Below are 27,828 nucleotides of genomic sequence, written 5' to 3'. Positions count from 1 at the left end.
CATGTATAAATAGTGGTCTTCTCAGTTGGTAGAGCATGGCGCTTGCAACGTCTGGATATTGGGTTCGATTCCTGGGACTATCGTATGTTAAATTTATGCACGCATGACTGTGTCGCTTTGGATAAAAGCATCTGCTAAATGGCATTTACAGTGAGGGGAAAAAGTATTCGATCCCCTGCTGATATTGTACGTTTGCCCACTGACAAAGACATGATCAGTCTATAATTTTAATGGTAGGTTTATTTGAACAGTGAGACAGAATAACAACAACAAAATTGTGAAAATGTCAAACATTTTATAAATTGATTTGCATTTTAATGAGGGAAATAAGTATTTGACCCCTCTGCAAAACATGACTTAGTACTTGGTGGCGAAACCCTTGTTGGCAATCAGAGGTCAGACGTTTCTTGTAGTTGGCCACCAGGTTTGCACACATCTCAGGAGGGATTTTGTCCCACTCCTCTTTGCAGATCTTCTCCATGTCATTAAGGTTTCGAGGCTGACGTTTGGCAACTCGAACCTTCAGCTCCCTCCACAGATTTTCTATGGGATAAAGGTCTGGAGACTGGCTAGGCCACTCCAGGACCTTAATGTGCTTCTTCTTGAGCCACTCCTTTGTTGCCTTGGCCGTGTTTTGGGTCATTGTCATGCTGGAATACCCATCCACGACCCATTTTCAATGCCCTGGCTGAGGGAAGGAGGTTCTCACCCAAGATTTGACGGTACATGGCCCCGTCCATCGTCCCTTTTGAAGTTGTCTTGTCCCCTTAGCAGAAAAACACCCCCAATGCATAATATTTCCACCTCCATGTTTGAAGGTGGGGATGGTGTTCTTGGGGTCATAGGCAGCATTCCTCCTCCTCCTCCAAACACGGCGAGTTGAGTTGATGCCAAAGAGCTTGATTTTGGTCTCATCTGACCACAACACTTTCACCCAGTTCTCTTCTGAATCATTCAGATGTTCATTGGCAAACCTTAGACGGGCATGTATATGTGCTTTCTTGAGCAGGGGGACCTTGCGGGCACTGCAGGATTTCAGTCCTTCACGGCGTAGTGTTACCAATTGTTTTCTTGGTGACTATGGTCCCAGCTGCCTTGAGATCATTGACAAGATCCTCCCGTGTAGTTCTGGGCTGATTCCTCACCGTTCTCATGATCATTGCAACTCCACGAGGTGAGATCTTGCATTGAGCCCCAGGCCGAGGGAGATTGACAGTTATTTTGTGTTTCTTCCATTTGCGAATAATCGCACCAACTGTTGTCACCTTCTCACCAAGCTGCTTGGTGATGGTCTTGTAGCCCATTCCAGCCTTGTGTAGGTCTACAATATTGTCCCTGACATCCTTGGAGAGCTCTTTGGTCTTGGCCATGGTGCAGAGTTTGGAATCTGATTGCTTCTGTGGACAGGTGTCTTTTATACAGGTAACAAGCTGAGATTAGGTGCACTCCCTTTAAGAGTGTGCTCCTAATCTCAGCTCGTTACCTGTATAAAAGACACCTGGGAGCCATAAATCTTTCTGATTTGAGAGGGTGTCAAATACTTATTTCCCTGATTTTTAAAAATGCAAATCAATTCATAACATTTTTGACATGTGTTCAAATAAACGTACCATTAAAATTATAGACTGATCATCTCTTTGTCAGTGGGCAAACGTACAAAATCAGCAGGGGATCAAATACTTTTTTCCCTCACTGTATATTACACTGAACTAAAATATAAACGCAACATGCAGCAACTTCAAAGATTTTACTGAGTTGATGTAAAGAAATCAGTCAATTGAAGTAAATTCATTAGGCCCTAATCTATGTTTTTCACATGATTGGGAATACAGATATGTGGTCAAAGATGCCTTTTTAAAAAAATGTGGTTGACCACAATTTTGCCTCATGCACTGTGACACATCTCCTTCAAATAGTTAATCAGGCTGTTGATTGTGGAATGTTGTCCCACTCCTCCTTAATGGCTGTGTGAGAAGTTGCTGGATATTGGTGGGAACTGGAACATGCTGTCGATCAAGAGCATCCCAAACATGCTCAATGGGTGACATGTTTAAGTATGAAGGCCATGGAAGAACTGGGACATTTTCATTTTCCAGGAATTGTGTACAGATCCTTGCGACATGGGGCTGTGCATTATTATGCTGAAACATGAGGTGATGGTGGCAGATGAATGGCATGACAATGGGCCTCAGGATCTCGTTACGGTGTCTCTGTGCATTCAAATTGCCATTGATAAAATGCAATTGTGTTAGTTGTCCGTAGCTTATGCCTGCCCTTACTATAACCCCACCGCCACCATGGGGCACTCTGTTCACAGCGTTGACATCAGCAAACCGCTCGCCCACATGTCGCCATACACGCTCTGCCATCTGCCCGGTACAGTTGAAACCAGAATTTATCCATGAAGAGCACACTTCTCCAGCGTGCCAGTGGCCATCGAAGGTGAGCATTTGCCCACTGAAGTCGGTTACGATGTCGAACTGCAGTTGGGTCAAGACCCTGGTGAAGAAAACGAGCACGCAGATGAGCTTCCCTAAGACTGTTTCTGACAGTTTGTGCACATTCTTCGGTTGTGCAAACCCACAGTTTCAACAGTTGGATAGATTATCTTGGCAAAGTAGAAATGCTTACTAACAGGGATGTAAATACATTTGTGCCCCAAATTTTAGAGAAATAAGCTTTTTGTGCGTATGGAAAATTTCTGCGGTCTTTTATTTCAGCTCATGAAACATGGGACCAACACTTTACGTGTTGTGTAAAGTTGCGTAAAGTGGTAGCCAAATCCAGTGTTTGAATGACATTGTTGATTTCAGTTGTCTATTGATCCAGAACAGAAATAGTTCTGCTCTTGCCAGTTCAGACCCTACTTTAGTGCCCGTTCCGGGATTTGAACCATCGACCCTCCGGCTACAGGTCTGCCTCTAACCTCTGGGCCACCTTCAACCTCCATGGTAGGAGTCCTGCACGGGTCAGTTCTTTTAGAGCCGCACCCATTTTTAGAGCCGGAACCATCCCGACCAGCCACATGCACTGAACAAAAATATAAACGCAACATGTAAAGTGTTGGATATGGCTGTTGCGGTGACCGTATTACCGCCACACCGGCGGTCACGAGTCATGAAGGCAGTCAAATTCCACATGACCGTTTAGTCAGGGTAACTACGCTTCTCAAATCTCTGATGGTCATTAGTAGCCTACTAAACTTGCTAACTGCCTGGTAACTCAGCACTCTATTGTCCCTCTAATCACTCTGACGTCAATGCAAATCTAATCAAACACTTAATGAGAGCTCATGTTGCGCAACATTTCTATAGGCTATGCAATTGCGTGAGAACAGAGTGATGGCCTCTACTAAAAAGGGGAGGATCAGCTTTCTATAGGCTAGGCCTACTATATTTATTTCTCAACTTTCCTAATATTAAGCACATTGCTTCTCTTTACAACAGGAGTATAGCCTACCTGGCTGGCATGAAAATGAACCACGGGAAAAGTGTCCTCCATTCGCTATTTAAGTGCAGAGATGACATATTTTTTCCCCAGCCCCTGTTTTGAGACTGTGCATGATAATGGTCCATTCTAAATCAAAACGAATTTCACACATATATGATTTAGTATATGTAAAGAGAAGATTAAATCAAGAATAGGCTAATATTGTCACCCATCAGACTATCACTTGTTAATGATGCCCAGTGTAAGGCAAGAAACAATGCCTTATTATTATTTATTTTTTTACTTTTTCTAATCAGTCGCACACCTCATGTAGCCTAGCCCTTAGGGCTATATGTTTTGATAAAGTGGCCAAATTACTGAAGTAAGCACATTAATCTGCTTTACAAGGGATGTAGAGCCTAACTGGCATACATAAGCAGCATGTGAGTCAACTTTGGAAGAATTTTATCTTAAAAATGCACCTTTTTATAATAAAAGCATTACATGCATAATCGCATTTGCAGTCAATTTTGATAATGGTGTTTTCCCACTAATGGAACATTTTGCGCTTATAGCCTACTGCAGTGTGTGCATTGCTGCGCTTATAATGTGAAGAAATAGCCTAATAGGTTATCAACATTTTAAGCTAAACGTTCTGATTTGTTGCGTCAGGCTCATTGCGTAAAGTTTTTTTGATGCTAGTGGATGTATTAATTTGGGATTTATCGCATCCCACAACTGTCCCAGACTATGTTTGGAATATTTATTTATTGCACAGAATAGAATCGGTCAACTTTTGTACTATGGGGGATAGTAGATTGACATAGGCGCCGACAAAGATTGCGGCCTCGCGACTAGCTCTTAGGAAACTTTGCGATATTGTCATTTTATGTATTTTTTTTACCATTATTAGCTCAGTGTTTTGTATCATTACATACAGCCGGGAAAAACTGTTTGATATCAGAGCGGCGGTAACTCACCAGCATTACGACCAGGAATACGACTTTCCCGAGGCAGATCCTTTGTTTGCTCTCCCCAGGGCAATTGAACTGATTCCAGCGGCTGAACCAAAACAACGCCGGCGGAGGAAAGGCACTCGGAGCAGCCTGCTGGTTAGAATAAGGAGGCACGCACACCACCCACCGCTTCTAATTATCCTACTCGCTAATGTTCAGTCTTTGGATAACAAGGTCGACGAGCTCAGGGCAAGGATTTCCTTCCAGAGAGACATCAGGGCCTGTAACATACTTTGTTTCACGGAAACATGGCTCTCTGGGGATATTCTGTCGCAATCGGTCCAGCCAGATGGGTTCTCAGTTCATCGCACAGACAGAAATAAATATCTCTCCGGGAAGCTGAAGGGCGGCGCTGTGTGTTTTCATGATTAACGACTCATGGTGTAATTGTAGGAACATACAGGAACTCAAGCCCTTTTGTTTACCCAACCTAGAATACCGTGTATATCCCCCCTCAAGCCGATACCACAACGGCCCTCAAAGAACTTCACTGGACTTTATGCAAACTGGAAACCACATCCTGAGGCTGCATTTATTGTAGCAGGGCATTTTAACAATGCACATTTGAGGACTAGGCTCAAACAGGAAGTACCCGTGCTAAGGACTATTCAATGCTTGTCTGACCAATCGGAATCCACGCTTGAAGATTGTTTTGATCACGCGGACTGGGATATGTTCCGGGTAGCTTGCGAAAATAATTTAAACTCAGTCACCGTTTGTGTATTCATCTATCAGGAAGTGTATAGGAGATGTTGTGCCCACTGTGACTATTAAAACCTACCCTAACCAGAAACCGTGGATGGCAGCATTCGTGCAAAACTGAAAGTGCGAACCACCGCATTTAACCATTGCAAGGTGACTGGGAATATGGCAGAATACAAACAGTGTGACTACTCACTCCGCAAGGCAATTAAACTAACAAAACATCAGTATAGAGACAAAGTGGAGTCACAATTCAACGGTGCAGACACGAGACGTATGTGGCAGGGTCTACAGACAATCACGGACTACAAAAGGAAATCCAGCCACGTCGCTGACACAACGTCTCGCTTACAGACAAGCTAAACACCTTCTTCGCCCGCTTTGAGGATAACACAGTGCCACCGAGGCCCACTACCAAGGACTGTGGCCTCTCCTTCTCCGTGGCTGACGTGAGTAAGACATTTACGCATGTTAACCCCCGCAAGGCTGCCAGTCCAGATGGCATCCCTAGCCGCGTCCTCAGAGCATGCGCAGACCAGCTGTCTGGTGTGTTTACGGACATATTCAATATCTCCCTTTCCCAGTCTGCTGTCCCCACATGCTTCAAGATAGCCACCATTGTTCCTGTACCCAAGAAAGCAAAGGTAACTGAACTAAATGACTATCGCCCCGTAGCACTCACCTCTGTCATTATGAAGTGCTTTGAGAGACTAGTCAAGGATCATATCACCTCTACCTTACCTGTCACCCTAGACCCACTTCAATTTGCTTACCGCCCCAATTGATACACAGACGATGCAATCGCCATTACACTGCCCTAGCCAATCTGGACAAGAGGAATACCTATGTAAGAATGCTGTTCATTGACTATAGCTCAGCATTCAACACCATAGTACCCTCAAAGCTCATCATTAAGCTCGAGGTCCTGGGTCTGAACCCCTTCCTGTGCAACTGGGTCCCCCCCAGGTGGTGGTAGGAAACAACCTCTCCACTTCGCTGATCCTCAACACTGGGGCCCCACAAGGGTGCGTGCTCAGCCCCCTCCTGTACTCCCTGTTCACCCATGACTGCGTGGCCAAGCACGCATCCAACTCAATCTTTGCAGACGACACAACAGTAGTAAAAGTTGATTACCAATAATGACGAGACGGAGTTGAGGGCTCTGGGAGTGTGGTGTCAGGAAAATAACCTCTCACTCAATGTCAACAAAACAAAGGAGATGATCGTGGACTTCAGGAAACAGCAGAGGGTGCACCCCCCTATCCACATCGACAGGACCACAGTGGAGAAGGTGGAAAGCTTCAAGTTCCTTGGCGTACACATCACTGACAAACTGAAATGGTCCACCAACGCAGACAGTGTGATGAAGAAGGTGCAACAGAGCCTCTTCAACCTCAGGAGGCTGAAGAAATGTGGCTTGGCACCTAAAACCCTCACAAAATTCTACATATGCACAATTGAGAGCATCCTGTCGGGCTGTAGCTCCGCCTGGTACGGCAACTGCACCGCCCGCAACCGCAGGGCTCTCCAGAGGGTGGTGCGGTCTGCCGAACGCATTACCGGGGGCAAACTACCCACCCTTCAGGACACCTACAGCACACGATGTCACAGGAAGGCCAAAAAGATCATCAAGGACATCAACCACCCGAGCCACTGCCTGTTCACCCCGCTATCATCCAGAAGGCGAGGTCAGTACAGGTGCATCAAAGCTGGGACCGAGAGAATGAAAAACAGCTTCTATCTCAAGGCCATCAGACTGTTAAATAGCCATCACAAGCACATTCGAGGCTGCTGCTGCTTATTGGAATCACTGGCCACTTTAAGAAATGGAACACTAGTCACTTTAATAATGTTTACATATCTTGCACTACTCATCTCATATGTGTGTATATACTGTATTCTATAATATTCTACTGTATCTTAGTCCATGCCGCTCTGTCATTGCTTGTCCATATATCTTGAATTCCATTCTTTACTTAGATTTGTGTGTACTGGGTATATGTTGTGAAATTGTTAGATATTACTGCACTGTCGGAGTTAGAAGCACAAGCATTTTGCTACATTTGCAATAACATCTGCTAAACACGTATGTGACAAATAAAATGTGATTTGATTTAGTGCTTTGCTGTTCGTTAGGCCTACTCATCTTGTTGGCTGACAAAGTAAATGTGGACGGTTCTTCCAATATCTTCAATATGCATCTCGGAATTGGATAAGGACGCGCGCAGTTGCGTCCCCGACGCGTGTGTCTTCACTTGTAGCCTGTGAGAAAGACCCGATCACGTGATGGAGAGCGAGAGGCTCTATGCAGGGAGATGGGCCACAAAAGGCATTATTTTGTTAGGTTTCATTACGGCCACACAAAGGGGATGCCGGCTGGAAATTTGAGGCATTTTCAAGTGCTTCTCAAATTGTGAATGAGAGACTGAAGTGTGTACAGCCTGCGCAAAAAAACAAAGCAGAGCTCATGCCTTTTCAAGCGACTTTTTTCAAATCATCATTAGTTGCAGCATTACAATGTATAAAAAAATCTAAACACTTAGCCCAACATTTGTAGAAGAACAAAAGTTACATTAATAACTCTAAATTAAGCATATAGGAGTACCTAATTTATTGGTTAAATGCTCAATACAGAATAGCCGCATGTGCGCACTCCCTCAAATCGTTTGGGGAAAATATCCTTTCTATTTTATTCAGCTTTGTTCAATTGTATTGTCATACTATAAAATAATGCCACGGAATTCTAAGAATCTTGTCTGCTAAATTAACTAGTGTAGCCCACAGCCATTTGGCATAGCCAGATCATGGCCTAACATAAGGACAACTCAGAGTATTCTGTTCTTCTGAAATAGACTACATTTTCTTCATATCATGTTTCTTTAGACCTGTCTAAAATAAATAATGGATTTATTGTGATGGTGTAGGCTATATTATATGGATTTATTAGACTTGTTAAAATGTAGATGTTCCAAAGGTCTGCATCAGTGGCTTGTAGGCTGTGTGGAAGCCAGGAGATGCTAAATGTTTGTTAATTAACGGTCAATTACCGTGAGAAGTTTCGTGACTGGCACAGCCCTAGTGTTGGTCCCATGTTTCATGAGCTGAAATAAAAAACCGCAGAAATGTTCCATATGCACAAGAAGCTTATTTCTCTGAAATGTTGTGCACAAATGTGTTTATATCCCGGTTAGTGAGCATTTCTTCTTTGCCAAGATAATCCTTCCACCTGACAGGTGTGGCATATTAAACAGCATGATCATTACACAGGTGCACCTTGTGCTGGGGACAATAAAAGGCCACTCTAAAATGTGCAGTTTTGTCGCACAACACAATTCCACAGAGGTCTCAAGTTTTGAGGGAGCATACAATTAGCATGCTTAATTTCTCTACCATAAGCTGCCTCCAACGTCGTTTTAGGGAATTTGGCAGTACGTCCAACTGGCCTCGCATGGGCAGACCACATGTAACAACGCCAGCCAAAGAAGTCCATATCTGGCTTCTTCACCTGTGGGGGGTGCCAAGGAGTATTTCTGTCTGTAATAAAGCCTTTTTGTGCGGGGGAAAAACTCATTCTGATTGGCTGGGCCTGGCTCCCCAGTGGATGGTCCTATGCCCACCCATGGCTGCACCCCAGCCCAGTCGTGAAATCCATAAATTAGGGCCTAATGAATTTATTTCAATTGACTGATTTCCTTTTATGAACTGTAACTCAGTAAAGTCATTGAAGTTGTTGCATTTTATATTTTTGTTCAGTTCAAAATCCGATACCAGACATCAGGACAGATTTTTCTCCGCAACCCTACCCACCAGTATAGAATTGTTCTGAGAGACGATTCGTGACTCGTCAAAAAACTTGCCTGGCTACCCAAACTTGTTACTCCTGCCAAATGCTACGCCACGCAATGAGTCTGGATCTGAGTACCTCCCCAATCATACACTGCTCAAAAAAATAAAGGGAACACTTAAACTACACATCCTAGATCTGAATGAATGAAATAATCTTATTAAATACTTTTTTCATTACATAGTTGAATGTGCTGACAACAAAATCACACAAAAAGTATCAATGGAAATCAAATTTATCAACCCATGGAGGTCTGGATTTGGAGTCGCCCTCAAAATTTAAGTGGAAAACCACACTACAGGCTGATCCAACTTTGATGTAATGTCCTTAAAACAAGTCAAAATGAGGCTCAGTAGTGTGTGTGTGTGGCCTCCACGTGCCTGTATGACCTCCCTACAACGCCTGGGCATGCTCCTGATGAGGTGGCGGATGGTCTCCTGAGGGATCTCCTCCCAGACCTGGACTAAAGCATCCGCCAACTCCTGGACAGTCTGTGGTGCAACGTGGCGTTGGTGGATGGAGCGAGACATGATGTCCCAGATGTGCTCAATTGGATTCAGGTCTGGGGAACGGGCAGGCCAGTCCATAGCATCAATGCCTTCCTCTTGCAGGAACTGCTGACACACTCCAGCCACATGAGGTCTAGCATTGTCTTGCATTAGGAGGAACCCAGGGCCAACCGCACCAGCATATGGTCTCACAAGCGGTCTGAGGATCTCATCTCGGTACCTAATGGCAGTCAGGCTACCTCTGGCGAGCACATGGAGGGCTGAGCATCCCCCCAAAGAAATGCCACCCCACACCATGACTGACCCACCGCCAAACCGGTCATGCTGGAGGATGTTGCAGGCAGCAGAACGTTCTCCACGGCGTCTCCAGACTCTGTCACGTCTGTCACGTGCTCAGTGTGAACCTGCTTTCATCTGTGAAGAGCACAGTGCGCCAGTGGCGAATTTGCCAATCTTGGTGTTCTCTGGCAAATGCCAAACGTCCTGCACGGTGTTGGGCTGTAAGCACAACCCCCACCTGTGGACGTCGGGCCCTCATACCACCCTCATGGAGTCTGTTTCTGACTGTTTGAGCAGACACATGTACATTTGTGACCTGCTGGAGGTCATTTTGCAGGGCTCTGGCAGTGCTCCTCCTTGCACAAAGGCGGAGGTAGCGGTCCTGCTGCTGGGTTGTTGCCCTCCTACGGCCTCCTCCACGTCTCCTGATGTACTGGCCTGTCTCCTGGTAGCGCCTCCATGCTCTGGACACTATGCTGACAGACACAGCAAACCTTCTTGCCACAGCTCGCATTGATGTGCCATCCTGGATGAGCTGCACTGCCTGAGCCACTTGTGTGGGTTGTAGACTCCGTCTCATGCTACCACTAGAGTGAAAGCACCGCCAGCATTCAAAAGTGACCAAAACATCAACCAGGAAGCATGGGAACTGAGAAGTGGTCTGTGGTCACAACCTGCAGAACCACTTCTTTATTGGGGGTGTCTTGCTAATTGCCTATAATTTCCACCTGTTGTCTATTCTATTTGCACAACAGCATGTGAAATGTATTGTCAATCAGTGTTGCTTCCTAAGTGGAGAGTTTGATTTCACAGAAGTGTGATTGACTTGGAGTTACATTGTGTTGTTTAAGTGTTCCCTTAATTTTTTTCAGCAGTGTAATTCTAACCATTATTATTGGTCCCAGAAACCGATGGGTTCAGCTCCCTCCACAGATTTTCTATGGGATTAAGGTCTGGAGACTGGCTAGGCCACTCCAGGACCTTAATGTGCTTCTTCTTGAGCCACTCCTTTGTTGCCTTGGCCATGTGTTTTGGGTCATTGTCATGCTGGAATACCCATCCACGACCCATTTTCAATGCCCTGGCTGAGGGAAGGAGGTTCTCACCCAAGATTTGAGGGTACATGGGCCCCGTCCATCGTCCCTTTGATGCTGTGAAGTTGTCTTGTCCCCTTTAGCAGAAAAACACCCCCAAAGCATAATGTTTCCACCTCCATGTTTGACGGTGGGGATGGTGTTCTTGGGGTCATAGGCAGCATTCCTCCTCCAAACACGGCGAGTTGATGCCAAAGAGCTCGATTTTGGTCTCATCTGACCACAACACTTTCACCCAGTTCTCCTCTGCCAATGAACATCTGAATGATTCAAACTTCAGACGGGCCTGTATATGTGCAGGGGGACCTTGCGGGCGCTGCAAGATTTCAGTCCTTCACGGCGTAGTGTGTTACCAATTGTTTTCTTGGTGACTATGGTCCCAGCTGCCTTGAGATCATTGACAAGATCCTCCCGTGTAGTTCTGGCCTGATTCCTCACCGTTCTCATGATCATTGCAACTCCACGAGGTGAGATCTTGCATGGAGTCCCAGGCCGAGGGAGATTGACAGTTATTTTGTGTTTCTTCCATTTGCGAATAATCGCACCAACTGTTGTCACCTTCTCACCAAGCTGCTTGGCAATGGTCTTGTAGCCCATTCCAGCCTTGTGTAGGTCTACAAACTTGTCCCTGACATCCTTGGAGAGCTCTTTGGTCTTGGCCATGGTGGAGAGTTTGGAATCTGATTGCTTCTGTGGACAGGTGTCTTTTATACAGGTAACAAGCTGAGATTAGGAACACTACCTTTAAGAGTGTGCTCCTAATCTCAGCTCGTTACCTGTATAAAAGACACCTGGGAGCCAGAAATCTTTCTGATTGAGAGGGGGTCAAATACTTATTTCCCTCCATAAAAATGCAAATCAATTTATAACATTTTTGACATGCGTTTTTCTGGATTTATTTAGTTGTTATTCTGTCTCTCACTGTTCAAATAAACCTACCATTTAAAATTATAGACTGATCGTGTCTTTGTCAGTGGGCAAACGTACAAAATCAGCAGGGGATCAAATACTTTTTTGTAGGCTATTGGCTACACAAACTTACCAGCCGCACAGGTTTACACTTTATATGGCCTGCATATGGTCTAAATCAGGGGTGTCAAACATACGGCCCTCGTGGTGGTCCAATCCGCCCCGCGGGTGGTTTGAGTTAGAAATACAAATAGTGGGGGAAAAAAGTATTTAGTCAGCCACCAATTGTGCAGGTTCTCCCACTTAAAAATATGAGAGAGGCCTGTAATTTTCATCATAGGTACACGTCAACTATGACAGACAAATTGAGGAAAAATAATCCAGAAAATCACATTGTAGGATTTTTAATGAATTTATTTGCAAATTATGGTGGAAAATAAGTATTTGGTCACCTACAAACAAGCAAGATTGCTGGCTCTCACAGACCTGTAACTTCTTCTTTAAGAGGCTCCTCTGTCCTCCACTCGTTATCTGTATTAATGGCACCTGTTTGAATTTATCAGTATAAAAGACACCTGTCCACAACCTCAAACAGTCACACTCAACTCCACTATGGCCAAGACCAAAGAGCTGTCAAAGGACACCAGAAACAAAATTGTAGACCTGCACCAGGCTGGGAAGACTGAATCTGCAATAGGTAAGCAGCTTGGTTTGAAGAAATCAACTGTGGGAGCAATTATTAGGAAATGGAAGACATACAAGACCACTGATAATCTCCCTCGATCTGGGGCTCTACGCAAGATCTCATCCCGTGGGGTCAAAATGATCACAAGAACGGTGAGCAAAAATCCCAGAACCACACGGGGGGACCTAGTGAATGACCTGCAGAGAGCTGGGACCAAAGTAACAAAGCCTACCATCAGTAACACACTACGCCGCCAGGGACTCAAATCCTGCAGTGCCAGACTTGTCCCCCTGCTTAAGCCAGTACATGTCCAGGCCCGTCTGAAGTTTGTTAGAGTGCATTTGGATGATCCAGAAGAGGATTGGGAGAATGTCATATGGTCAGATGAAACCAAAATATAACTTTTTGGTAAAAACTCAACTCGCCTTTTTGGAGGACAAAGAATGCTGAGTTGCATCCAAAGAACACCATACCTACTGTGAAGCATGGGGGTGGAAACATCATGCTTTGGGGCTGTTTTTCTGCAAAGGGACAAGGACGACTGATCCGTGTAAAGGAAAGAATGAATGGGGCCATGTATCGTGAGATTTTGAGTGAAAACCTCCTTCCATCAGCAAGGACATTGAAGATGAAACGTGGCTGGGTCTTTCAGCATGACAATGATCCCAAACACACCGCCCGGGCAACGAAGGAGTGGCTTCGTAAGAAGCATTTCAAGGTCCTGGAGTGGCCTAGCCAGTCTCCAGATCTCAACCCCATAGAAAATCTTTGGAGGGAGTTGAAAGTCCGTGTTGCCCAGTGACAGCCCCAAAACATCACTGCTCTAGAGGAGATCTGCATGGAGGAATGGGCCAAAATACCAGCAACAGTGTGTGAAAACCTTGTGAAGACTTACAGAAAATGTTTGACATGTGTCATTGCCAACAAAGGGTATATAACAAAGTATTGAGAAACTTTTGTTATTGACCAAATACATATTTTCCACCATAATTTGCAAATAAATTAATTAAAAATCCTACAATGTGATTTTCTGGATTTTTTTTTCTCATTTTGTCTGTCATAGTTGACGTGTACCTATGATGAAAATTACAGGCCTCTCTCATCTTTTTAAGTGGGAGAACTTGCACAATTGGTGGCTGACTAAATACTTTTTTTCCCCACTGTAATTTCTGTTTAGAAATGATAATGGGCCTACATTCATACAATTTCATGACTGTGTCCAGCACCGACATGAAAGGTAACAGTTGGAGCATAAAATTCCCAAAACGGTGGATGGAGGAATGTATTTTTTTTTATGCAAATTGACAGCGAGGATATATTACATTTTCAGTGCGGCCCTCCGGACCTTGTTGAAGACCGAATGCGGCACCCAGGGCAAAATGGGTTTAACACCCCTGGTCTAAACGAACAAAAGCCTTAATTAATGTAAAAATTAACAGAATTATTGTAAACAAATACCTGCTTGGACTTTTTCAGGCTGTGTATCCATCTACTGTGTTGCTGTCCTCCATGTCCACTAACTCCAAAATCCTTCTAAACCAGGGATTTCACTCTCGCAGCACCTGTTTCTACAATGGTGTATTCCTCCATAACCTTTCTTTTTCAGCTGTTTTGTTAGCCATTTTTACATGCGCTAGGAGTCTGGGAAAATAAACTTGGCAACGGACACGGAGTGTACAAAACATTAGGAACACCTTCCTAATATTTTGCCCTCAGAACAGCCTCAATTCGTCGGGACATGGACTCTACAAGGTGTCGAAAGCGTTCCACAGGGATGATGACTACAATGCGTCTCACAGTTGTCAAGTTGGCTGGATGTCCTTTGGGTGGTGGACTATTCTTGATACACACTCAAACCTGTGCGCCTGGCACCTACTATCATTCCCCGTTTTTAAAAAGCACTTGTATGTGTGACATTCACCCTCTGAATGTCACATATACACAATCCATGTCTCGAGGCTTAAAAATCCTTCTTTAACCAGTCTCCTCCCATTCGTCTACACTGATTTGAAGTGGATTTAACATGTGACATCAATAAGGGATCATAACATTCACTTGGTCAGTCTCATGGAAAGAGCAGGTGTTCCTAATGTTTTGTACACTCAGTGTATTATCGCGTGGCGGGAGCGAACATAAGCTCTGCACGTGGACAAATTAGGAATGTTTCAGCACCACACAAATCATGGACAGTTCCTTGCTCCATTCTCTCGCTGCATGCGTGACTGGTAGCCTAGGCCATGTCTGCCTCACCGCTCGCATAATGGAATTCGCAGCACCATTCAACACAAGCTCCTGGGTGTGTAAAAAATGTATTATCCTGCTTTCAGACCTGCAATATAATTGTTCTGAAATGCGGGCCGAACCACGGGTAGAAAGAATGTTTTCATTCCACCCGCCAGCTGATTTTTGTGCGGGTCAACCGCAGGGAACCGTGGGTATCTGACCCAATTCAGGACTCTACTCCACGGTTCAGTTTAAGCTCAGTGGGGATGAAGTTATAACTTATTATATTGGACATAACTGCGGCACATTGTGCTCTCATTTAGCAAAGTTGACGAGGGCACAGTATTTAGATTGAAAGGAGAACTCTGTATTAGGTTACTATAGTGCTTTGTGTTGTCTGTGTTGTGTTCGCTTGTCTGGGTAGAAGGCCAAGGCCATGGCCCTGTGCCCGTCTGCCACGGAGTCATAGGGGTGTGATGACACCATGTTAGAGAGACAGATGGTAGTGCTAATATTGACTCTGTCTGGTCCTCTCCCACTGTCACTGTTCCTGTTCCACTGGCTGGGAGCAAAAACAAACCTAGCCTAGGAGAAGGTTGCTGCTAATACTAAAGGTACAGACAGACCGGTAGGATTGTGAAAAGTCTGCCGGCTGAGAGTACTAAGCACCTCTGAACAGAGTGCAGGCCGTAATTTGCTAGGCGTGGCTGGTAGGATAGCAACAATAAAGAACAATGACAGTCCAACACACTGGGGCGCAGCTTGAACCAGGCTAGGCTGGCATAGTTATTCAAAATAAAAGTTTCTCAAACTGTAACTGAAAACAACCCTCTCCTTAACAGAACCTAGAGTTGGACTTAACTTTTAATGAAAACTAGCTGGTCTGCTTACCAGCTTCACTTGTAGTCCGGTCACTTCTTCCTGTGGAGAATACCAATGTTCAGGGCTTCAAACAAATGTCTGTAGAGCTCAGCCTCCGGTTTCTAGCCAGGAGCTCTCCCGTGCTGAACTAAAGCAGCACCTTACATTTCTCAGGTGTGTTGCAGCCTATCAAGGCTGAGTGGCCTCAGGTGTGGGCGTAGCCCTGCAGCTTAGCTTGCTGCAGGCTACAATGCAGGTTGTGGGGCATGGCTGACGCTCCAAAGAGTGGCTTTCCCCGGCCACATCACCGGGGGCGCCACAATGTAGAAACGGGCGAAATTGACATCTGTCAGTTGCCCACCGGCGGGTGGTCCCTATAACACACCACACATGTGAAAGAATGGCGAACGAACAGCCCCCTACTGCACAGACGACAATCAGTCTGGTGAATATATTTTTTGTCTCCTTCCCTTAAGTGTACTTCCATGTTTATACCACATTGGTTACAGTGCATTCGGAAAGTATTCAGAGCCCTTCACTTTTCCCACATTTTGTTACGTTACAGCCTTATTCTAAAATTGATTACATTAATTTTTTCCCTCATCAATCTACACACAATACCCCATAATGACAAAGCGAAAACAGGTTTTTAGAAATTGTTTCAAATGTATGAAAATTTAAGAACTGATACCTTATGTACATAAGGATTCTCAGACCCTTTGCTATGAGACTAGAAATTGAGTCTGGTGCATCCTGATTCCGTTGATCATCCTTGATGTTTCCTTGATTGGAGTCCAGCTGTTGTAAATTCAATTGATTGGACATGATTTGGAAAGGCACACACCTGTGTATATATAAGGTCCCACATTTGACAGTGCATGTCAGAGCAAAAACCCAGCCATGAGGTCAAAGGAATTGTCCGTAGAGCTCCGAGACAGGATTGTGTCGAGGCACAGATCTGGGGAAGGGTACCAAAACATTTCTACAGAATTGAAGGTCTCCAAGAACGTTTGAAACCACCAAGACTCTTCCTAGAGCTGGCCGCCCGTCCAAACTGAGCAATCGGGGGAGAAGGGCCTGGGTCAGGGAGGAGACCAAGAACCTGATGGTCACTCTGACAGAGCTCCAGAGTTCCTCTGTGGAGATGGGAGAACCTTCCAGAAGGACAACCATCTCTGCAGCACTCCACCAATCAGGCCTTTATGGTAGAGTGGCCAGACGAAATCCACTCCTCAGTAAAAGGTGCATGACAACCTGCTTGGAGTTTGCCAAAAGGCACCTAAAGACTCTCAGACCATGAGAAACAAGATTCTCTGGTCTGATGAAACCAAGATTGAACTCTTTGGCCTGAATGCGAAGCGTCACGTCTGGAGGAAACTAGGCACCATCCCTACGGTGAAGCATAGTGGTGGCAGCATCATGATGTGGGGATGTTTTTCAGCGGCAGGGACTGGGAGACAAGTCAGGATTGAGGGGAAAGATGAACGGAGCAAAGTACAGCGAGATCCTTGATGAAAACCTGCTCCAGAGTGCTCAGGACCTCAAACTGGGGTGAAGGTTCACCTTCCAGCAGGACAACGACCCTAAGCACACAGCCAAGACACCGCAGGTGTGGCTTCGGGACAAGTCTCTGAATGCTCTTGAGTGGCCCCGGCAGAGCCCGGACCTGAACCCGATCAAACATCTCTGGAGAGACCTGAAAATAGCCCCATCCAACCTGACAGAGCTTGAGAGGATCCGCAGAGAATAATGGGAGAAACTCCTCCAAATACAGGTGTGCCAAGCTTGTAGCATCATACCCAAGAAGACTCAAGGCTGTAATCGCTGCCAAAGGTGCTTCAACAAAGTACTGAGTTAAGGGTCTGAATACTTATGTAAATGTGATATTTCTGTTTTTTTTTTTTTTATATCTGTCTCTCTACAGTTTTAGAACACCTACTCATTGAAGGGTTTTTCTTTATTTTTACTATTTTCTACATTGTAGAATAATAGTGAAGACATCAAAACTATTAAATAACACATGGAATCATGTAGTAACCAAAAGTGTTAAACAAATCAAAATTATATTTGAGATTCTTGAAATAGCCACCCTTTGCCTTGATGACAGCTTTGCACGCGCTTGGCATTATGGGATTTTGTGTGTAGATTGAGGAGAAAAAAAAAACTAACATCCATAAGGCTGAAATGTAACAAATGTGGAAAAAGGGAAGGGTCTGAATACTTTCCGAATGTACGGTCTTCATTGATTCACATACTGTAGGCTACATTCTCAACACAGATTAAATGTAGCATCAAAGTTGACCTCTGAAGTAATTACATTTGTTAGCAGTTATGTTATTCACCTCTGGTCCATTCTTCACAGTATCTCCCAGTGATGTCATGAATCCTGTTTTTCCATATTTTTCTGAAATCATGGGTAACACCGAAAGCATATCTTGAGTCTGTGTAGATATTAGCTGTTTTTTCCTTCAGCCTGTTTGCATGCTTCTGTCAAAGCCACCAATTCCGCCACCTGTGCTGATGTTCCTGCAGGTAATGTGCCTGTCACTATCACATTGTCCATTGTAGGAACTGCCCAGCCTGCCTTCCTCACACCCCCCTCCACAATGCTTGAACCGTCTGTGTATAAGAAACTCAGGGTTTTCCAACGGATGACTTTTAATAAACCCATCAGAGAGCTGATTCAACACCAACTCACAACAGTCATGTTCAAGTAATGCGGTATCTGGAGGAAGCATCAGAGTAGCTGGATTAGATGGTGTGCCACGTTGTATGCTGATGTTAGGAGCCTCCAACACAGTTGACCACTTGTTCCAACGAGCAGCTGTGACCTGTGCAGCTCGATTCATTGTCAGAAGAGTATGAACAGCATGTGGACACTTGATGGTAAGATGTTGGTCGAGAACAAGCGATGCCACCATTGACACAGCGACGGAAGTAGCCTGCATAACAAAGACTAACAACTGTAATCCATCCTAAGGCTGTAGACTGTGGAGTCTGTTCTATCGCTTGACATGGTCCCACTTCTTCATACCCACATCTTGTGGATGCTTCAAAGTCTTTGACCATTCATCCAACTGTTTTGGAGATGCTGATTTATGTGTGATTACTGCCACCATAGGTTTGTCTTTACTCCCTTTAACAGCCTGTGTTCTGGTTGGCCTAAGACATTGTTCGTCACCGCTGTCAGAATCTGTTGACTCAAAGCCAGGCAGTGCTGACCAGATGCTTGAAACCCGGTCTGCCATTCGCAATTCTGCCTTTTCCACCCTTGCATTCTGTAATTGTTGGATTTCCTCTTTTTAATGTTTTAATCTGTTCACCAAGAGCCCTCAAACTCTACCTCTCTGCAATTTCCTATCATGAGTATCACGAAGGAATTTATTGTCTCGTTTTCTTACTACAGTTAAAGACCATCGTGTCTTTGTCAATGAGTTAGACATTCTCTGTATTTTTCCCCAAGCTTTTTGTATATCAGACAGATTCCATATTCCATCTTTGTTAACAATGACAGAATATTTCTTTATCTCCTGCCTACGCTTCTCTACTTTGAAATGGTTCTTCATATCACTAGACAGTGACTTTTTTATATTTTTCATGTTCACATCCGGAGCAGCTGTCCTGCCCTTTTTGAGTGTGGTTCTCTCACTTGAAGACGCCATTACACTAACTTCAGAAGTTGTATTATTTTTATTTATATATACAGTGGGGAGAACAAGTATTTGATACACTGCCGATTTTGCAGGTTTTCCTACTTACAAAGCATGTAGAGATCTGTAATTTTTATCATAGGTACACTTCAACTGTGAGAGACGGAATCTAAAACAAAAATCCAGAAAATCACGTTGTATGATTTTTAAGTAATTAATTTGCATTTTATTGCATGACATAAGTATTTGATACATCAGAAAAGCAGAACTTAATATTTAGTACAGAAACCTTTGTTTGCAATTACAGAGATCATACGTTTCCCGTCGGTCTTGACCAGGTTTGCACACACTGCAGCAGGGATTTTGGCCCACTCCTTCAGGTTTCGGGGCTGTCACTGGGCAGTACGGACTTTCAGCTCCCTCCAAAGATTTTCTATTGGGTTCAGGTCTGGAGACTGGCTAGGCCACTTCAGGACATTGAGATGCTTCTTACGGAGCCACTCCTTAGTTGCCCTGGCTGTGTGTTTCGGTTTGTTGTCATGCTGGAAGACCCAGCCACGACCCATCTTCAATGCTCTTACTGAGGGAAGGAGGTTGTTGGCCAAGATCTCGCGATACATGGCCCCATCCATCCTCCCCTCAATACGGTGCAGTCGTCCTGTCCCCTTTGCAGAAAAGCATCCCCAAAGAATGATGTTTCCACCTCCATGCTTCACGGTTGGGATGGTGTTCTTGGGGTTGTACTCATCCTTCTTCTTCCTCCAAACACGGCGAGTGGAGTTTAGACTAAAAAGCTAAATTTTTGTCTCATTAGACCATATGACCTTCTCCCATTCCTCCTCTGGATCATCCAGATGGTCATTGGCAAAGTTCAGATGGGCCTGGACATGCGCTGGCTTGAGCAGGGGGACCTTGCGTGCGCTGCAGGATTTTAATCCATGACGGCGTAGTGTGTTACTAATGGTTTTCTTTGAGACTGTGGTCCCAGCTCTCTTCAGGTCATTGACCAGGTCCTGCCGTGTTGTTCTGGGCTGATCCCTCACCTTCCTCATGATCATTGATGCCCCACGAGGTGAGATCTTGCATGGAGCCCCAGACCAAGGGTGATTGACCATCATCTTGAACTTCTTCCATTTTCTAATAATTGCGCCAACAGTTGTTGCCTTCTCACCAAGCTGCTTGCCTATTGTCCTGTAGCCCATCCCAGCCTTGTGCAGGTCTACAATTTTATTCCCTGATGTCCTTACACAGCTCTCTGGTCTTGGCCATTGTGGAGAGGTTAGAGTCTGTTTGATTGAGTGTGTGGACAGGTGTCTTTTATACAGGTAACGAGTTCAAACAGGGGCAGTTTTTTCAGGTAATGAGTGGAGAACAGGAGGGCTTCTTAAAGAAAAACTAACAGGTCTGTGAGAGCCGGAATTCTTACTGGTTGGTAGGTGATCAAATACTTATGTCATGCAATAAAATGCAAATTAATTACTTAAAAATCATACAATGTGATTTTCTGGATTTTTGTTTTAGATTCCGTCTCTCACAGTTGAAGTGTACCTATGATAAAAATTACAGACCTCTACATGCTTTGTAAGTAGGAAAACCTGCAAAATCGGCAGTGTATCAAATACTTGTTCTCCCCACTGTGTGTGTGTGTATGTGTATATACAGTGGGGGAAAAAAGTATTTAGTCAGCCACCAATTGTGCAAGTTCTCCCACTTAAAAAGATGAGAGAGGCCTGTAATTTTCATCATAGGTACACGTCAACTAGGACAGACAAATTGAGAAAAAAAAATCCAGAAAATCACATTGTAGGATTTTTAATGAATTTATTTGCAAATTATGGTGGAAAATAAGTATTTGGTCACCTACAAACAAGCAAGATTTCTGGCTCTCACAGACCTGTAACTTCTTCTTTAAGAGGCTCCTCTGTCCTCCACTTGTTACCTGTATTAATGGCACCTGTTTGAACTTGTTATCAGTATAAAAGACACCTGTTCACAACCTCAAACAGTCACACTCCAAACTCCACTATGGCGAAGACATAAGAGCTGTCAAAGGACACCAGAAACAAAATTGTAGACCTGCACCAGGCTGGGAAGACTGAATCTGCAATAGGTAAGCAGCTTGGTTTGAAGAAATCAACTGTGGGAGCAATTATTAGGAAATGGAAGACATACAAGACCACTGATAATCTCCCTCGATCTGGGGCTCCACGCAAGATCTCACCCCGTGGGGTCAAAATGATCACAAGAACGGTGAATAAAAATCCCAGAACCACACGGGGGGACCTAGTGAATGACCTGCAGAGAGCTGGGACCAAAGTAACAAAGCCTACCATCAGTAACACACTACGCCGCCAGGGACTCAAATCCTGCAGTGCAAGACGTGTCCCCCTGCTTAAGCCAGTACATGTCCAGGCCCGTCTGAAGTTTGCTAGAGTGCATTTGGATGATCCAGAAGAGGATTGGGAGAATGTCATATGAAACCAAAATATAACTTTTTGGTAAAAACTCAACTCGTCGTGTTTGGAGGACAAATAATGCTGAGTTGCATCCAAAGAACACCATACCTACTGTGAAGCATGGGGGTGGAAACATCATGCTTTGGGGCTGTTTTTCTGCAAAGGGACCAGGACGACTGATCTGTGTAAAGGAAAGAATGAATGGGGCCATGTATCGTGAGATTTTGAGTGAAAACCTCCTTCCGTCAGCAAGGGCATTGAAGATGAAACGTGGCTGGGTCTTTCAGCATGACAATGATCCCAAACACACCGCCCGGGCAACGGAGTGGCTTCGTACGAAGCATTTCAAGGTCCTGGAGTGGCCTAGCCAGTCTCCAGATCTCAACCCCATAGAAAATCTTTGGAGGGAGTTGAAAGTCTGTGTTGCCCAGCGACAGCCCCAAAACATCACTGCTCTAGAGGAGATCTGCATGGAGGAATGGGCCAAAATACCAGCAACAGTGTGTGACAACCTTGTGAAGACTTACAGAAAACGTTTGACCTGTGTCATTGCCAACAAAGGGTATATAACAAAGTATTGAGAAACTTTTGTTATTGACCAAATACTTATTTTCCACCATAATTTGCAAATAAATTCATAAAAAATCCTACAATGTGATTTTCTGGATTTTTGTTCCTCATTTTGTCTGTCCTAGTTGACTTGTTCCTATGATGAAAATTACAGGCCTCTCTCATCTTTTTAAGTGGGAGAACTTGCACAATTGGTGGCTGACTAAATACTTTTTTTCCCCACTGTATATACACATACACACACACAGGTGCAGCTCAATAAATTAGAATAATGTGGAAAGGTTAAGTAATTTCAACAATTCAATTGACAAAGTGAAACTCATATCGTGGATTAATTACACAAAAAGTGAAATAGTTCTAGCCTGTATTTGTTTTCATCTTGATGATTACGGCTTACAGCTCATGAAAACCCCAAATTCAGTATATCAGAAAATTAGAATATGACATACAGTGGGGGAAAAAAGTATTTAGTCAGCCACCAATTGTGCAAGTTCTCCCACTTAAAAAGATGAGAGGCCTGTAATTTTCATCATAGGTACACGTCAACTATGACAGACAAAATGAGGGGAAAAAATCCAGAAAATCACATTGTAGGATTTTTAATGAATTTATTTGCAAATTATGGTGGAAAATAAGTATTTGGTCAATAACAAAAGTTTCTCAATACTTTGTTATATACCCTTTATTGGCAATGACACAGGTCAAACGTTTTCTGTAAGTCTTCACAAGGTTTTCACACACTGTTGCTGGTATTTTGGCACATTTCTCCATGCAGATCTCCTCTAGAGCAGTGATGTTTTGGGGCTGTCGCTGGGCAACACAGACTTTCAACTCCCTCCAAAGATTTTCTATGGGGTTGAGATCTGGAGACTGGCTAGGCCACTCCAGGACCTTGAAATGCTTCTTACGAAGCCACTCCTTCGTTGCCCGGGCGGTGTGTTTGGGATCATTGTCATGCTGAAAGACCCAACCACGTTTCATCTTCAATGCCCTTGCTGATGGAAGGAGGTTTTCACTCAAAATCTCACGATACATGGCCCCATTCATTCTTTCCTTTACACGGATCAGTCGTCCTGGTCCCTTTGCAGAAAAACAGCCCCAAAGCATGATGTTTCCACCCCCATGCATCACAGTAGGTATGGTGTTCTTTGGATGCAACTCAGCATTCTTTGTCCTCCAAACACGACGAGTTGAGTTTTTACCAAAAAGATCTATTTTGGTTTCATCTGACCATATGACATTCTCCCAATCCTCTTCTGGATCATCCAAATGGACTCTAGCAAACTCCAGACGGGCCTGGACATGTACTGGCTTAAGCAGGGGGACACGTCTGGCACTGCAGGATTTGAGTCCCTGGCGGCGTAGTGTGTTACTGATGGTAGGCTTTGTTACTTTGGTCCCAGCTCTCTGCAGGCCATTCACTAGGTCCCCCCGTGTGGTTCTGGGATTTTTGCTCACCGTTCTTGTGATCATTTTGACCCCATGGGGTGAGATCTTGCATGGAGCCCCAGATCGAGGGAGATTATCAGTGGTCTTGTATGTCTTCCATTTCCTAATAATTGCTCCCACTGTTGATTTCTTCAAACCAAGCTGCTTACCTATTGCAGATTCAGTCTTCCCAGCCTGGTGCAGGTCTACAATTTTGTTTCTGGTGTCCTTTGACAGCTCTTTGGTCTTGGCCATAGTGGAGTTTGGAGTGTGACTGTTTGAGGTTGTGGACAGGTGTCTTTTATACTGATAAGTTCAAACGGGTGCCATTAATACAGGTAATGAGTGGAGGACAGAGGAGCCTCTTAAAGAAGTTGTTACAGGTCTGTGAGAGCCAGAAATCTTGCTTGTTTGTAGGTGACCAAATACTTATTTTCCACCATAATTTGCAAATAAATTCATTACAAATCCTACAATGTGATTTTCTGGAGAAAAAAAATTCTCATTTTGTCTGTCATAGTTGACGTGTACCTATGATGAAAATTACAGGCCTCTCTCATCTTTTTAAGTGGGAGAACTTGCACAATTGGTGGCTGACTAAATACTTTTTTCCCCACTAAGACCAGTGAAAAAAGGTATTCTGAAAAGTATGTTCTTGTAGATGCAGTCAGTACTTGGTTGAGGCTCCTTTTGCATGAATCACTGCATCTATGCGGCGTGGCATCGAGTCGATCAGCCTGTGGCACTGCTGAGGTGTTATGGAAGCCCCGGTTGCTTCGATTGCGCCCTTCAGCTAGTCTGCATTGTTGGGTCTCGTGTCTCTCATCTTCCTCTTGACAATACCCCATAAATTCTCTATGGGGTTCAGATCAGGCGAGTTTGCTGGCCAATCAAGCACAGTAATCCCATGGTCATTGAACCAGGTATTGGTACCTTTGGCAGTGTGGGCAGGTGCCAAGTCCTGCTGGAAAATGAAATCAGCATCTCCATAAAGCTTGTCAGCAGAAGGAAGCATGAATCAATCAATCAATTTTTTTTTATATAGCCCTTCGTACATCAGCTAATATCTCGAAGTGCTGTACAGAAACCCAGCCTAAAACCCCAAACAGCTAGTAATGCAGGTGAAGAAGCACGGTGGCTAGGAAAAACTCCCTAGAAAGGCCAAAACCTAGGAAGAAACCTAGAGAGGAACCAGGCTATGAGGGGTGGCCAGTCCTCTTCTGGCTGTGCCGGGTGGAGATTATAACAGAACCATACCAAGATGTTCAAAAATGTTCATAAGTGACAAGCATGGTCAAATAATAATCAGGAATAAATCTCAGTTGGCTTTTCATAGCCGATCATTAAGAGTTGAAAACCGCAGGTCTGGGACAGGTAGGGGTTCCATAACCGCAGGCAGAACAGTTGAAACTGGAATAGCAGCAAGGCCAGGCGGACTGGGGACAGCAAGGAGTCACCACGGCCGGTAGTCCCGACGTATGGTCCTAGGGCTCAGGTCTCTCAGTTGGCTTTTCATAGCCGATCATTAAGAGTTGAAAACAGCAGGTCTGGGACAGGTAGGGGTTTCGTAACCGCAGGCAGAACAGTTGAAACTGGAATAGCAGCAAGGCCAGGCGGACTGGGGACAGCAAGGTGTCAGCATGCCCGGTAGTCCTGACGTATGGTCCTAGGGCTCAGGTTCTCAGAGAGAAGAGAGAACGAGAGAATTAGAGAGAGCATACTTAAATTCACACAGGACACTGGATAAGACAGGAGAAGTACTCCAGGTATAACCAACTGTGCTCTAACATTTGACACCAATGAAGTGCTCTAACATTTCCTGGTAGACGGCTGAGTTGACTTTGGACTTGATGAAACACAGTGGACCAACACCAGAAGATGACATGGCTCCCCAAATCATCACTGACTGTGGAAACTTCACACTGGACTTCAAGCAACTTGGATTCTGTGCCTCTCCACTCTTCCTCCAGACTCTGGGACCTTGATTGCCAAATGAAATGCAAAATTTACTTTCATCTGAAAAGAGGACTTTGGACCACTGAGCGACAGACCAGTTATTTTTCTCCTTAGCCCAGGTAAGACGCTTCTGACGTTGCCTCAGTTGTAGCACATTGCCTGGATACGTCTGTGCGTGGTGGCTCTTGATGCACTGACTCCTGCCTCAGTCCACTCCTTGTGAAGCTCCCCCACATTTTTGAATGGCCTTTGCTTGACAATCCTCTCAAGGCTCCTGTTATCCCTGTTGCTTGTGCACCTTTTCCTACCACACTTCTTCCTTCCACTCGACTTTCCATGAATATGCTTGGATACAGCACTCTGTGAACAGCCAGCTTCTTTAGCAATGATCTTTTAAGGCTTTCCCTCCTTGTGGAGGGTGTTTGACTGTCTTCTGCACAACTGTCAAGTCAGCACTCTTCCCCATGATTGTGAAGCCTACTGAACTGGACTGAGAGACCATTTAAAGGCTCAGGAAACCTTTGCAGGTGTTTTGAGTTAGTTAGCTGATTAGTGTGACACCTTGAGTCTACAATATTAAACTTTTTCACAATATTCTAATTTTTTGAGATACTGAATTTGGGGATTTCATGAGCTGTAATCATCAAGATTAAAACAAATACAGGCTTGAACTATTTCACTTTTTGTGTAATTAATCCACTATATATATATATATATATATATATATATATATTATAGAGTTTCACTTTGTCAATTGAATTATTGAAATTCTTAACTTTTCCACAATATTCTAATTTATTGACCTGTGTGCAGACAGACAGTCGGAAGTTTACATACACTTATCAAATACACAAATCTGGTTCATCCTTGGGAGCAATTTCCAAACGCCTGAAGGTACCACGTTCATCTGTACAAACAATAGTACGCAAGTATAAACACCATGGGACCACGCAGCGATCATAGCGCTCAGGAAGGAGACGTGTTCTGTCTCCTAGAGATGAATGTACTTTGGTGCGGGAAGTGCAAATCAATCCCACAACAACAGCAAAGGACCTTGTGAAGATGCTGGAGGAAACGGGTACAAAATTATCTATATCCACAGTAAAACGAGTCCTATATCGACATAACCTGAAAGGCCGCTCAGCAAGGAAGAAGCCACTGCTCCAAAACCGCCATAAAAAAGCCAGACTACGGTTTGCAACTGCACATGGGGACAAAGATTGTACTTTTTTGGAGAAATGTCCTCTGGTCTGATTAAACAAAAATAGAACTGTTTGGCCATAATGACCATTGTTATGTTTGGAGGAAAAAGGGGGTGACTTGCAAGCCGAAGAACACCATCCCAACCGTGAAGCACGGGGGTGGCAGCATCATGCTGTGGGGGTGCTTTGCTGCAGGAGGGACTGGTGCACTTCACAAAACAGATGGTATCATGAGGAAGGAAAATTATGTGGATATATTGAAGCAACATCTCAAGACATCAGTCAGGAAGTTAAAGCTTGGTCGCAAATGGGTCTTCCAAATGGACAATGACCCCAAGCATACTTCCAAAGTTGTGGCAAAATGGCTTAAGGACAACAAAGTCAAGGTATTGGAGTGGCCATCACAAAGCCCTGACCTCAATCCTATAGAAAATGTGTGGGCAGAACTGAAAAAGCGTGTGCGAGCAAGGAGGCCTACAAACCTGACTCAGTTACACCAGCTCTGTCAGGAGGAATGGAAACTTCTGACCCACTGGGAATGTGATGAAATAAATAAAAGCTGAAATAAATAATTCTCTCTACTATTATTCTGACATTTCACAATCTTAAAATAAAGTTGTGATCCTAACTGACCTAAAACAGGGAATTTTTTTCTACGATTAAATGTCAGGAATTGTGAAAAACTGAGTTTTTAAATGTATTTGGCTAAGTTGTATGTAAACTTCCGACTTCAACTGTAGGTCTAGACTCACCCAGCAACGTGATATGCCATCAATCAGGAGATTAAGAACTGAATCCCGAAGTGGGTTGAGCACAGCCCTCTCTCTTTCCCCTGGATCAACACACAGTTGATTTTTAGTTTTTTTTCTTGTTGTTGGTCAAGACCAATTCATCCGGGTCACGGCAGCAAGTGTTAGCAGTTTGTTATTCTTCAATAACACAGACCCCAAAGCAAATCAGCAAATATATTTATTAAAAGAGAACAAATCAGTTATGCTGGAAAGTAGATGGTAGA

The 27,828-nt window shown here is 44.3% G+C and overlaps 1 protein-coding gene across 1 annotated transcript in view; it reads left to right on the top strand.

Annotated features, from left to right (window-relative positions):
* The window catches only part of LOC121569164 (TATA-binding protein-associated factor 172), an 83,378-nt gene that overhangs the window by 15,663 nt on the left and 39,887 nt on the right, over window positions 1–27,828 (top strand). The gene's annotated exons all lie outside the window — the stretch shown is intronic.

This window comes from Coregonus clupeaformis, chromosome 1 (assembly GCF_020615455.1).
Source record: "Coregonus clupeaformis isolate EN_2021a chromosome 1, ASM2061545v1, whole genome shotgun sequence".
Taxonomy (NCBI): domain Eukaryota; kingdom Metazoa; phylum Chordata; class Actinopteri; order Salmoniformes; family Salmonidae; genus Coregonus; species Coregonus clupeaformis.
Note: the sequence above shows the minus strand (reverse complement) of the source record. Positions and strands in the feature narration are given on the sequence as shown.